The sequence below is a fragment of the Gymnoscopelus microlampas genome (genome assembly GCF_963454915.1).
Source record: "Gymnoscopelus microlampas genome assembly, chromosome: 1".
Lineage (NCBI taxonomy): Eukaryota > Metazoa > Chordata > Actinopteri > Myctophiformes > Myctophidae > Gymnoscopelus > Gymnoscopelus microlampas.
This window is the reverse complement of record NC_139962.1, coordinates 14,878,958-14,889,957: the sequence shown is the minus strand read 5'-3', so window position 1 is coordinate 14,889,957 and position 11,000 is coordinate 14,878,958. Positions and strand designations below refer to the sequence as shown.

Sequence of the window (11,000 nt, the reverse complement as noted above, 5' to 3'; positions counted from 1 at the left end):
CCATGTATGGGCACGAAAGGGACAAGGACTGACAGATACAGAGATCCGGTTATCCAGAGCCACAGATCCGACCGCTATGCCCATATGTTTTTTTTTATTGATTGAATACTTTATTAGAAGTTTGCAGAAAAAAGCACATGAAAGTACAGTTCAATACAAGGTCAGTGAATAGGATTTAAAACCCAAGAAAGCCTATGGTCATGTGTGTATATGTACATATACTTCAAACTCGTCGTGCGCAGCGACAAAGACTCAAGGGAGTGCGGTACCCGCCGTCGAGTTCGGATATCCAGTTGTCTAGAACTGCAGATCCAACCAATATGCCCATATATGGGTATTCCAATATATGGGAATATATACTGATGACATCAGGGATCTCCATATGGGCATAAAAAAGGGACAAGGACAGAAAGAAACAGATATCTCCATATATGGGCACAAAAGGGACACAGACAGACTGTACAACGGGTACTCCGACAAAGCCCCCGACACCAAGACTCAGACATATTGGTCGGATTGGCCAAATCTCTGATTGTCTCTAGTTACTAAAACCCACAGACAGACTTAACCACTTACAACCTGGTGTCCCTATTTTGGGCATGTCTTTATAGGCAAACATTTTCAAAAAATGGCAAACTTAGTGAAATAGTGAGGTTGTAAATCGGCTACTTTTGCTATTTTGAGCGACAATGTCATATGACAGGAAATATAGGTGAATAGGTGTGGCTCCACTTTGGAGCCACACACATCGTTCCCATGTGGATCCTGAGATCACATGATTCAATTATCTTTACTGAGAGGGTATACATATCTGTATTCTTATGTTGATTTTGAACTGATTTTGAACTGTTTGGTTGCTACTATATATGTCTATGAAATTAATTCAAGGACCCCAATGGAAACAAGCCCGCAAGGACTTTTTTGGCCGGACCTTTTAGACAAAAGCATTATAAATGTAACTGTGTTGTTTTACATTCTTTTGCCTAATAAAAATTTCAATCAATCAATCAATCAATCAAAACAGTAGGAGACAATGAGAATCACCAAAACATCTTGGCAAAGTGCATTCTTCTTCAGTGCCTTTTATAGTTTATGTCTACTATATGTCCAGCTAGAGACAAGGCTTTTAAGCTTATCATGCATCACAGAACAGGAGACCACCCCTATCCCGTTCACTATTGTGACTTGCTGTGATGCTGAAACGACTTGGTATCATCATCAAGGTGCTGTGCTCTGCCCAGTGTTTTTGCTCCATTTTGTCATTGAAAATAAAAGCAGATGTGTAAAAGCCAAAGTGCAACTTTCAGGTCACAGCCCAGATGCCAGGATGTCATTCTCCAAATTACCCTTCATGTGCCTTTTCCTTTCGTCTAATTCCTTCTTTTCTTCTCTCTTCTCGTCCACCATCTCCTCTCCTGGTGCACTCATCCCTGTCAGTTTGGCTTAGAAAATCAAGCCAGGAGACAGGGTATATTTAGGTACCTTTACATATTTCACATGCCAGAGCTGAGGCTATGCCAGCAGTGGTTTTCAACTTAGCATTCACACAAAGCAACAGGATAGCCATGGCCTACATGCATGACTAGACATACCAACTGTTTGAAAATGGGCCAATTTGACATCAATCCTGAGACATTATCCTATCTGCTGTCAGACATGATGGTGTGCATACAGTGTGCTTTTGGAGCGGTGTAGCGCATCCCGTGAGGGAGCTTGCCTTGTCGTTAACGTTGCCAAACTGTCAGCGAGAGCAGAGTGATTTATGCCTTTAGTTGACAGTCAAGCTCAGTGGAGCTGTGGTCATGAAAGCACTGTCAAAAGGTGGAGTAAACCCATGGCGCATAACTTTTGACACGCATGTCTGAGTCTGTAGCTTCTGCAAATTTGATATTACTGTCACTAAATGCTGTGCTTATTTCTGGAGGCTCTGTGCATGTTTGCTGTACATGTAGAAGTGTCTTTTTCCGCCCAATTTATAGTTAGTCATACGACGCTCTTGTGGTGACGCATTTCATTGTGAGTTTGTAGATCGGCTAGCATCATAAAACAAAGTATAAATTAACCTGACACAAAAAAAAAGTCACACATTCATGAAGATTTTCTGACAGTGGCTGTTTGAGTTGCAAAAGAGAGTGATCAATTAGTTAATGCAGCTTTAATCAAATTTCCCAAAGAAAAAACATGTTTTTTTTTTTTTTTTTCTTAGTATGGATAGTTTTTTCTTTGATTTAGTTTTTCTCTTTAGTCTTTATGTCATCTGTCTACTCCATGTCCTTTTTTATGGCTCTAACAGCTGCCAGATAAAAACAGAGCCTATAGAGCCCTGGGCTTTGAGAGACACCTGTAGGCCTACTAGATCCACCCTACTGTACATGAGTACAACATAACCTTTAAGTTAAATTGACACTCCAAGTGTGGACAAGTCAATCATACTTCAGGTCCACATGTAAACGCTTCAGCGTGAATGTTAATATTGGTGAAATCAAAATCTGAAGTAAATACCAGTTTTACTGAACAGAGACTGTAAGAAAACCAGTTGAATCGTAGTTTTGGATTAAACATTATATATCTATCGGTTTAAAGATGAAACTACTGACGCACAACATGCTGACGTCTCACGCGAAGGGAGTTACCAAAGGCTACCCTCTGGTTATCAAGGCTACAGAGGTGAAGGTGAACGAGGTGGAGTTCAACCCACAGTTTGTCAGTCGTATATGATCCCCAAGCAGGAGTGGCGCGCTCTGGTGCAAGCAGCTGGGGAGCTGGATCAACTACCAGACCTGCCTACTGACCTGATACCAGACTGTGAGAAAAATGACGAGTTCTTGAAGAAAGTTCACAGGGTGCTTGAGGTGGAGGTTATCGAGGGGTGTCTGGAGTGCCCTGCAGTGCCCTGATCATGGATGTGAATTCCCCATTTCCAGAGGGGTCCCCAACATGTTGCTGAACGAGGATGAGGTGTAGAAAGAAGCCCAAATACATGTATAAAATTTCTTTTTTTAGGATTTACTCAAAGGTGGTCCCTTACCTCTAGTGCACTGTGTATACACATCATCACCAGTTCTCACATACTCCTTGCTTGCCTCATTCTTAACCAGAAGTCATAATGGGACTGCGGGATTTCAAAAAAGTGTGTATTGTGAGAAAATGTGCAGTAATGTTCAATTGTTTGAAGTTAGGATGTCTGAGATGTTTGGTGGCCGGCGCTGCTGCTGGGAAAAAGAGAAATGACGCGTAGTGGAACGACCAGCTCTTAGTGGTGGTTTTGTTTTCTATTTATTCTTTTTTTTTTATTCTTCTATTCTTTGTGACCAGTGGGGTTTCTTTTTTTTTAATACAAAACTGCATTCACTATGTTAAAAAAAAAGAATGACACTCAGAATTCTGCAGCGTAATAGAGAAAACCAAATATTCTTTTTCACCCTTGCTCTTCAGTGTGGAGGGCCAGTGCAATGTGATATGCATTGCATGAAGGCTACATGTACTGTATACTGTATGTTTCACAGACAGGGACGTGCACAGATAGACTCTAGGTGTTGCTAGAGCACCTGCCCTTTTGACCAGAAGTGCCCTTTTGAAAAAAAAAAGAAAAAAAGTTTTTTTTTTCAGTTTACAGCAGGGGTCTTCAACAGGGGGTCCGGGACCCCTAGGGGGTCCTCAGAGTTACTACAGGGGGTCCGCCAAATCTTTATGTGATATGATTTTTCTTTTTACCATAACCACTCGAAACCTAGCATCCCTTTTCTGAAGAGAACTTTAGCCAAAAATAGCCGATCTACAAGCCCACAACGCCTCGCAGCGTGTGGGCTTGTAGATCGGCTATTTTTGGCAAAGAGGTATAGGTGACGTTGAAGACCCCTGGTTTACAGTATGTAGCCCATGGTGACATCGATCAATTCTGGATTAAAAGCTTCTAATATATTAACAATTCCCCAAAATGTGCGTTGCAATTTTCTTCTATAAATCTCACACTACTAAGGCAGCCGGCGGTTCCGCGCGCCGCGCAAGGTGCCCTTTTTTTTTTACTTGAGCACCTGCCCCTCAAAATGTCTGTGCACGCCACTGTTCACAGAAAGCCGCTGATAGACAGCCTGATGTCACTTGTATGCATGTCTGACCTCTTGGCTGCCCTCAGTGGCTCCTCTGTACGAGGTGGAAGAGAGTCTATAGGAGCATCATGTGGATCAACGAGAAGCCCTAACACTCATCCATTAGGATCTACTTTGTTTACATCACTACCATAGAGCATATGAGATTTTCCACTGAGGGCTGGGGTCACAAATAGTAACTTTCCATTGCATGGAACCAAGGTCCTCGCACAGAGTTCTTTGATGTATCTTATCTATCTCTAAGTGGTTTGAAAGTTTAATGACAACAGAAGTGCAGTTCTGGGAAAGGCACAGGGCATTTAAATGGGAGGGAGGCATCCTCATCATAGTGTGGATAGACAGCCATAGTCACTGGCCCTTTTGTGTGTGTGTGTGTGTGTGTGTGTGTGTGTGTGTGTGTGTGTGTGTGTGTGTGTGTGTGTGTGTGTGTGTGTGCGTGCGTGCGTGCGTGCGTGCGTGCGTGCGTGCGTGCGTGCGTGCGTGCGTGCGTGCGTGCGTGCGTGCGTGCGTGCGTGCGTGCGTGCGTGCGTGCGTGCGTGCGTGCGTACGTGCGTGTGTCTGTGTGTGTGTGTGTGTGTGTGTGTGTGTCTGTGTGTGTGTGTGTGTGTGTGTGTGTGTGTGTGTGTGTGTGTGTGTGTGTGCGTGCGTGCGTGTCTCTACTGGTACCCACATGCTTTTGGGTTGGTTCATGTGTACTGTATTGTGTCCAAGCCTTGACCACATTTCACAACATCACTTGAGATTGATATCTACAGTGATTCTACGTTTCTCCAGACTTGACGCTCTAGTGAAGTCAGCGGTTAACAGAATGGGACTGAGATCCATCCCGACAAGGCGACTCACGGGAGTCAACACTCATTCCACTGCTGCAAGTTAAGCAAATATTAACTCAAAGAAATCATTTCAGTCTTCACAGAGCACTGTAAACAGAGACATTTAACAACAAGAGCCGTGATCAGAACCACATTGCTTTCATGGGGTTCCCATTCCTCGGCACAGGCAGTCCATGTTTAAACTCCTACAGATGACGGTGCGGTTAACAGCAGTCAGACAACCAGTAAGGAGGGTAATGTGCAGGACAAACAGCAGCTCGGCGTAGCCGTGTTAACCAGACTCTCTCTGTTCTTGTGGTCCCATCTCAGCCTGAGCCTGCTGGCGCTGGGCGAAGGACAAGAGACGAAGCAGAAGCTTGAAAATGAGCTCGGTGGGTGGTAAAAGCTGGAGCTGGCCTGGAATTAGCACTAGTGTGCGCTGGAAGCAGGGGTCATCCTGGAACTAGCGCTAGTGCTACAGTAGGTGTCGGCCTGGAACTAGTGCTTGAGGTTGGCCTGGAAGTAGAACCCGGGCTGGCCTGGAACTAGCGTTCAGTATGAAACTGGTCCTATAGTCGCCAACTGTGTATCTACGGCTACTGGGACTTGAGTTGCACAGGCTAGACCACCGCTGCATCCCGTGACAATTTGCGTGCAGACATTTTTATGGTTGCCAAAATATTATGTGGGGCAGTATAATAAAACAAATGTTATTACATGCATTACCATCTATTAGTGATTTAGATGAGACATATGGCTCAGGTTTGGCTTCGATTACAGTAGAGGCTGGCCAGCTGCCAAAATGTGATTGTAGTCTCAGCTACACCAGTAAAGAGGGAACAGTCGAACACTTCGAAACGTTTCCCTCTCTGGAATAAGAATAAACCTGGAGTCTTAATGAGTAACATACAACACAGACACAACACAGTACAATACATAACTTTCACGCCGTTGTTTTCATGTAAACTGTCTGTTGTGCGCTGAATTCGCATGACCACATATTTACACAGAAGCAACAGCCCACAACTCTGTGTGCAGTGCTCTCAAAATTAATTGGAAAGGAATTCTTGCTTCAAAATCTCGCTAAATATATCATGTTTTGTGTAATCACAGTTTTTTTTTCTTCTCTCGTGACTGGCAAAATACAAAGGTCAAGCACTTGAACAGAGTAACCTAATATAGAAATGCTGAGTTTTACAATCTGTAAAGAGTTAGGAGTCGATAGAGAAGAGGTCTTCAACTGGTTTTGGGCACATTTCCCACAATTGCGGGAATTCCACCCTGCTTCACCAATCTGGAGATGTTTACCTACAAAATCTGAATGCATGAGGCTGTCTATGTGTGTGTGCGTGCATGCATGCATGCGTGCGTGTGTGCGTGTGGAATAGGGGATGGGGGAGATACCATCAGGCCCTGATTTCTGTGGTTATGATGACATCCAGATAATACAGGACACACAGACACAGACACACATAAACTCAGTCACACGCACGCACGCATGCACACACGCACGCACGCACGCACGCACGCTCAAACACACACTCATACACACTCACGCACACACGCACACACACACACACACACACACACACACACACACACACACACACACACACACACACACACACACACACACACACACACACACACACACACACACACACACACACACACACACACACACACACACACCAAAGTCTGCAAATTACAGCTTAGCATGCAAGCGTTGAGCAGATGGGTTGCCTAATGACTGTTGTGTACAGTGCAGAGGGAGTGTGCTGCTTTCCCATTACACGTCCCCCCTTACAGCTCTTCACTGGACCCCAACACTATGGTCTGGCTTTCATTTAGTTTATGTCTTAACTGGCACCAGCATGACATATGGAGTTTACAGGTGGTCAGATCATGAAAACACAATGAAAACGTTTCACATATTGGAGACTGCTCTCTCTGAACTTGATTTCTCTGGATTATGAACATCATCACCTGTCAAATGTGGTTAACAATTTTCTCATTCACGGCAGTGATTCATTTGACCAAGCAGCATTGTTCAAAAAATGTTTCATTGTATCTAACCTATTAAGAACTGGGACGCATCTGTGTCACTTTTTGATTTGAGCTAAAAAGCATTATTTTACACTTTGGCTATTCAATGCTAAAAATCGTGAAAATGTGTGCAAATCTTGGAATATATATTGTTTTAAAGCAAACATTTGTAACTCAAATCTTTGCTTCTGGGGGTCCCTGGAACAAAATATTTTGAGATGGGCGGTCGGTGGCCAAATCATATCATTTTGGGGGTCCTTGACATGCAAAAGTTTGAGCACCACTAGTATAGAAACATACGTTTTTTTCAGAATACTGTTGGGATTTAGAAAACATTTGTAGAAACGGCTTCAGGTCTTAATGGGTTAATGGAGCATTACAAATATAAATATATTACTGTCAAACTGCCCCGAGAATAGCATTTTAGACAAATGGGAGAGGGCTTAGATGACATCAGCATGATAGCGTGAGAGTGAGAGGTAGACTGTGGAAGATCTGTGGTGACTGCTGTCAAAGGATGATTACTTTGAGATGATCTCATTTAATGACCTAATATTTTCAGACAATATCGCGCCGTTCTCCAATCTAATAGCCTCTCGAACTCGAAGTCTGGGCTACTTTCTTCCTTTGAGAATACTTGGACACTAGCCTACTCTCACTCTCTCTCTGTGAGAATTTGAATGTGGATCAATAGAACATTGCACAAGAGTCCATTATAACCATGGGGTGTATATTGTTGTAACAAGTTGAGGAATGATTCAACTGAAATGCCATATTTCATTGCCTATTTAAATTTTACGACAATTGTTCCGGTATTATGCAAGAAATGGTCAAGTTATCAAAGACTTTGTGATGAATTCAGGCTTCTCTTTTTTGGGTGTCATCCATTCATTCCATAACTCATCTGTTTTCCTATTTCTCATTCATTACACAATACTGTATAATTTAGCAGAATCTATAGAAATAGCTCTAACCAGCTCAGTGGCCTTGTGGTTAGAGTGTCTAGCCTGAGACTGGGAGGTTGGGGTTCGATCCCCGGGCGGGTCAAACCAAAGACTCTAATAATGGGACCCAGTGCCTCCCTGCTGGGCACTCAGCACCAAGGGTCAGATTGGGGTAAATCCCTGCGACATACTAGCGTCATGTCCAGGGGGTGTACTTGTACCTCAAGCTGCCTCACGCTAGGGAAACAGGAGATAGGCTGCTGCCCTATGGCCTCAGGGCTTGGCAAGGCTTACATTTTTTATATAGGAATAGCTCTACACACACACACACACACACACACACACACACACACACACACACACACACACACACACACACACGTGTGTGTGTGTGTATAAGTTCGGAAATGTGTGTCTGGTAGACTATTTCTCTGTTGTGACAATAACTTAACAATAACTTGTATACCGTTGCAAAGCCTGGATTTTGAGGAACATAGATTTGTGGGAAGCTGAGTGTGTTGCGCCCATGAAAAATCTTCTCTGCCAACGCCAAACAGCTTCTTCTGCTGTGGCTATTGACACTTGTTTTGAGCATCCTACCCCAGGTACCTGGGGTAAAGGTACCATGGGTAAAAATGAAGGTCTGACCTTTGGATATGATTAGTGAAACAGCCCCTTAATGGCCTGGAGCCCCCAGATACCCTAGGTACCCCATGTACCGGTACATGTAACCCATAAGAGTCAATATAGCAACAGCAGAATAAGCTGTTTGGCATTGGTATTTTTCAAGGGCGCAGCCCACATACTCACCTGTGTGCTGCTCATCTCAATGCATGTTCCTTACAAATGGGCCACCATTTGAAACTTGAAAGGTATACAAAAAAAGGCTTTCCAAGGGTGTGCAAGTTATTGCCAAGAAGTATTGTTACAATAGAGAAATAATCTACCTAACACACATCTCCGAACGTTTTGTGTTACAGTATGTTTATATATGAGAATCGTCATTGTTAGAGCAACAGAACACAGCACAATGTTCAGACAGTTAGTAACTGTGGACATCAGAAAAGTAGGTTATCAAGAGTGGATACAATCAAACCTTCTTACATCCAGTATATATTCACACACACACATGCACACGCGCACACACACACACACACACACACACACACACACACACACACACACACACACACACACACACACACACACACACACACACACACACACACACACACACACACACACACACACACACACACACACACACAGTAAAACAACAGTAAAACAGCCAATTCAGACAAAACACACATGCATTTACACACAACTATCTTTCTTGCTGGCTTCAGTTAAGAGAGATCCATCAGCAGCCAGCTCAGAGCCGTAAGAAGGAGAGCGACTGATGTTGTCTTCACATAATGTCTTCACCCGCCTTTATGCATGTAATTTGTGTATGTGCGTGAAAGAGGGGAAAGCACACAAGGCCCGTCTGGGCCCCTAGTCTGCTCTTGCATGCAGGAGGTGGCGTGTCAGACAACCATGAAGGTAACTGCACACGCACGCACGCATGAACACACGCTAATAGCTGCACCGCATCACGTCACCGTGCGAGAAGGATGCCCTTGTTTCTGGGGAAGACAAACACATCCACATGAATGACACGGAGGCTGGTTGTAATTGAGACGTCTAAGCGGAAGCCAGGCGTGCCGAAGGTCTGTTAGTCTCAACTCTACTCTTCTCGCACGATATCCCCATCCATGATACCTCTCCCGCAAAGTCTTTCTCGCCCCCTCCATCTTCCTCTTCTTCTCCATCAGTCTCTCTGTGAGGCACATAGTGCTGTGATATCCTATACAGGCTGCACTTTTGACCAACATCCCTGGGTAATGGTTTTCAGATTCTTCAAGGTGGCCTGAATCTATGCCAGAGCCGAAAAAGGGAAAGCAAACACGTGTCCACCACCCTCTGTTCCTACTTAACTCCAATGTAAGCTGATTATTCAGGTTCTTAGAAATTGTCTGTCACGCTTTCTTTCTTTCTTTTTTTTTCACGTGAGACTCCCATTCCTCAACAGGCAGACTGGTGGAGCGTGAGTTTGTTTTATTACGGGCCCGTCTTTATGTAATATAGTCAGCTATGCAGAAATCAGTCATTAGTTCTAGAGTGTGTGTGTGTGTGTGTGTGTGTGTGTGTGTGAGAGAGAGAATCTCTGAAATATGTGTTGCCCTCCCTCCATATGAAGCCCTTTACATGTGTGAGATGGGGCTTTCCTGATGGGGCAGCTTATATGTAATGAGGAGGTTAGCTGTAGCACATTGTGTTTAGATCTGTAATAGGGGTGTTGTCCAGAGTCTTACATGAACCAGTGTGCTTCTGAAGGCTTTCGCGAGGTACTGTACCCCCACATCCCACATGGCCTTGGTGTGGGATTCTTGGTAACCATGAAAGCTCCCGTCCCTCTGTCCTAACTATCCTGTGGTTTGGTGTTTCTCTTCCTAGCACGTATCATCCTATGGATGTAATGGTACACGTATTTGTACCAAACCGTTTCAGTATGGGGTGTTCGGTTCGGTACAGGCGTGTACCATACTGTGTTGTTGAAAAAGCATCAGAGACTGTCAAGACGTTTTTCTAGTGGGACCCAAATGCGAGGAAGTCAGAATATTGAAGCGGAAGACAGAGTTTAATAAACAGACGTTTGTAGGAGAGCAAAAACAGCAAACGCGAAAAGACTTGGAAACTCAGGTAGCAAACACAATAATCCGACAAAGCATTCAAGGAACAGACAGGGAACTAACAAGACACAGGTGAAACTCAAGAACAATCAACACAGGGATTGGCTGGGGCAAACAGGACAAAGGTGATAAACACAAACCATAAATCAGGGAAGGTGAGACAAGACAGGTAACAACCACAATGGAAGACAGGAAACACAAGACTATACCTCAAAATAAGATTCAAGTACACACTTCCAAAACCTGACAGAGACAACAGCTGTACTACTGTAGCATGAGTTCACATAGCGTGCAGGTGAAACCACGAAGATAGTCATAAAGATGGATACATGTACATGTAGGTGGAATGCACGGTCC

The 11,000-nt window shown here is 44.0% G+C and overlaps 1 pseudogene across 1 annotated transcript; it reads left to right on the top strand.

Annotated features, from left to right (window-relative positions):
• Positions 1 to 2,566: 2,566 nt before the first annotated feature.
• LOC311063558 (multifunctional methyltransferase subunit TRM112-like protein) lies at positions 2,567 to 2,964 on the top strand (annotated as a pseudogene). The gene has a single exon. The product of its transcript is annotated as a multifunctional methyltransferase subunit TRM112-like protein (transcript).
• The last annotated feature ends 8,036 nt before the right edge of the window (positions 2,965 to 11,000 follow it).